The sequence below is a fragment of the Chondrus crispus genome, genomic scaffold (genome assembly GCF_000350225.1).
Source record: "Chondrus crispus Stackhouse genomic scaffold, scaffold_6, whole genome shotgun sequence".
Taxonomy (NCBI): Eukaryota; Rhodophyta; class Florideophyceae; order Gigartinales; family Gigartinaceae; genus Chondrus; species Chondrus crispus.
In genome coordinates, this window is record NW_005178652.1 from 140728 (window position 1) to 144076 (window position 3349).

Sequence of the window (3349 nt, forward strand, 5' to 3'; positions counted from 1 at the left end):
GTTGGTCTCGCTCGTTTGTCGCAGTTGGGATTGGGGATCTTGTGCTGCGGATCGGTAGTCAGTGGTAGTGTGTGGTGCCTATAACCTGTGATGCCAAGAACTGGTCCGATGCCTCCGACCGCCGGTCGTGGCGGAGGCGACGGCGCCTTTATTTTCTATCGAGTAGAGAGCGCCGTATTGGCATTGTCCTATTTGTACTGTGTCTTATCTGGATGGAACCACAGAAGGTGGGGCGCGTAAAGCTGTGGGACCTTGTTGTGCACCACGGTTGACAAGACAGACATAAAATCCTGACGGCAAGAACGAATCAGATAAATTAAAGGGAAATAAAATGGGCAGCATTACACTCAAGCAGGTAGCCAAGCGTTTCGGGGATAAGGAACCGAAACTTGAATTACAGTATTGCAGAATTCTGCAATCCAGCGTGATCAAAATTGCGGAAATCGGACCGTTTAGTGAAGCGGAAACTGAAAGAGTTTTTGTAATACGTGTAAAACAAACGGCGCCAAATAGCTACTACCGCCTCCGAAGTCATCGGTTGAGGGCCGTGGATGTCGTCTCGATCTTCGCACTTCACCTTCGGAATGGCAACCGTAGTCCCGCCTAGCCCAAATGCTTCCACTCCAGAGGTTGTAGCATCTCCTCTTTCTGCGCCTGAGTCGAACACTTTGGACGCAACGCCACGTTCAAACCGTTTCGCAGATGCGCGCACAGGTCGTCGGCCGAAGTTCACTCCGGACGACGACCTAGTGTTAGTGCGAGAAGTTGCTGCGGCAAGAGCCCACGTTGCACCAAACGGCGCCACTAAGGAGCGCTTCGAGACTGCCGCAAAGAGAGAAAATGCTACACGACGCTTAACCTGTCCTGTGACTTGGAAAAGCGTCCAGGACAGGTACAAGCGCATTCAGGCTCGATTCGATGAGCATGACAAGATAGACGGGTTGATGAGCGGGGTTGGCGGCGACTTAGGCGGGATGGAGGAGCTTTTAAGCTCCATGAAGGAGGCACGTCAGGGCCTGCTTAACAGCAAAACTGCTTCGCGCAAAGCAGCCCAGGAAAGAGAAGTAGAGAAAGAACGTCTCGGTGGGATAGTGCGCGCAAAAGCTATGCGCCGTGAAAAGCCTGCGAGCTCCTCTGATGCCGAATTAGAAGGCATAGAGGGCGACAGCTCGGACCAAGCTGCTACACCAAAGAAGCGCTCGTCCAAGCGCAAGCGCAGCGAGGGGACACCTGACCCTTTTGATGACGATATCGCAGCATTTACGGCGGCGCTGCAGAAAAGCGACGAGGCTCGCATAGCATTTGAAGAACGCCGCTTTGCCAGCGAGGTAGAACAGCGCGAGAAGGATAGAGAGGAGCGGCGCAAAGAACGGGAGGAAGATAACAAGCTCGTGCTTGAAAAATTTAAGCTGATGATGGAAGCCTTCAGGCAACGCTAGACAGCACTCTGAGCGCCTCTCAATCGTTGGGCGTGGCACGCCGGTCCGCAATCTCCGTTCGGGCCCGGACTCATAGCTCCCTACTCCCGCCAACCCAAGAACTCTTCGAGCGACGGGGGTTTGCACTTAAAATACATTGACGTTTCATTCCTGTACAAGCAATTCCTTATGTTGCTAAACAGCATCCCCGAAAAATATAGAGAGGCCACGGGTGCCTGCTGCACACGTAGCTTTCTCTTGAAGTCCATCACCGTCCAAAACAGTTTGATTCCTTTAAACATCCATTCAACCGTAACTCTGCTGGTGGCCATGGCAGTATTAAAAGCTCGCGCATCCGCACTTAAGTGTGCACCTTGGAATGGTACTTCCATATACTCCCTCCAATTGTACCCACTATCGCCATATATGCAGTACTGTACGCCATCAACAACTAAACATTCTTCAAGCTGCGTGTCGAGATCCGACCGTGAATAGAGTGTCCAATCATGACGACGTCCCTCTAGAAGGCCATAGAAGTACAGAAACATGCCATCCGGGGTTGTCACTGCTTGAAATTTTAGAGCATGAGCACGCTTATGCCCGTTATACACCACATTTTGGAGACCGTTATCCGTCGGTCTTGCGATCTTAAGTACTGTTCCATCTATAAATCCCATACAATTGGGCAGGCATCCAGACTTTTCCGCGACAGAGGTAGCAAACATCTGTGCTTTTTGATGTATATAAATTGACGAAAGATTACTTGTTAAAAGAGACAACCTTGCGGAAAGGAACGCCTCTACGCCCTCCCAAAATAATTCGCACAACTGGGAAGCGTGCTTTCCAAACTGCAATTCCACGTCTCGCCAGCGGCAAGGGCTTGCCATACGACGTAATACCACGCACGTGACAAGAATGGGAGAAGCGTAGTAACGATTCCTTTTTGTGTGCGTCTGTGTCGTAGGCCATCCTAACGCTCTGACTACACGTCTGATGTCTTGCTTCGCGAAGCGAAAATTAAAAATGCAGTCTGTGTCTGTGAATGAATTGAAGTTAAAGGCGTAGTTGGAAAGGGATATAGTTCGTGTTCGTCGCAAATGAGTACTGTAGTCCAATCTAGCACGCAAGTATGCTGCAAGAGATAGACGGAGACGCTCCAAAGGCACGTTTTCCAGCTGCGATCTCCTCAAAAAAAGCGTTAGCGTAATTTGTCTCCATCTAGATACTCTTTGTCTGCTGGCGACTTTGGTGTGTCGCCGTTGTGATCCGCGCCTCTTGGTCATGTCTGACTGTGCTCAGGTCGATGGTGCGGTTGGTCGACTCTCGTGTGCGTGTGGAGACAAAAATGTAATACTCTCACATTACAGTATTGCAGGTTTAGCGTAAATCATTTTCTGAACCAAAACGTTGCAGAATTCTGCAATGTATCATACTTTTTTCTTTACAGTACACTTGCAGAATAGTTGCAGAATTTTATCAAGCGTAATACACCAAATGTCTCTGGCAGGGGCGCAGCGATGACTTCGATCCGATTGTACTCCGAAGTGTACAATCTGTACAACAGTGTACCATTGGTACAATCGGTACAATCTGTTCAATAATCTGTTCAATCTGTGAATAGTTCCACACGTGTCCAACATGCATCATTTGGCGGCTCACACACGTGTTACACGTATCTGTATGTCCACGTGTACAATGGACCTCATGTCCTTCTGCTCACCACTGCCCCATGTCTATCCCCCTCGCTTACCCCTCCCCGTTTCGCCCTTTTCCCTCCTTTCTTTCTCTCATCAGAGTAAGAAAAAAGGAAAAAGAAAGAAACGGAGATGGGCGAGGAAGGGGGGTAGATATGGGGCAGTGGTGAGCAGAAGGACATGAGGTCCATCTTTCCAGCACACTGGAGGGCGGACGGCACTGAGTAAGAGGACCCA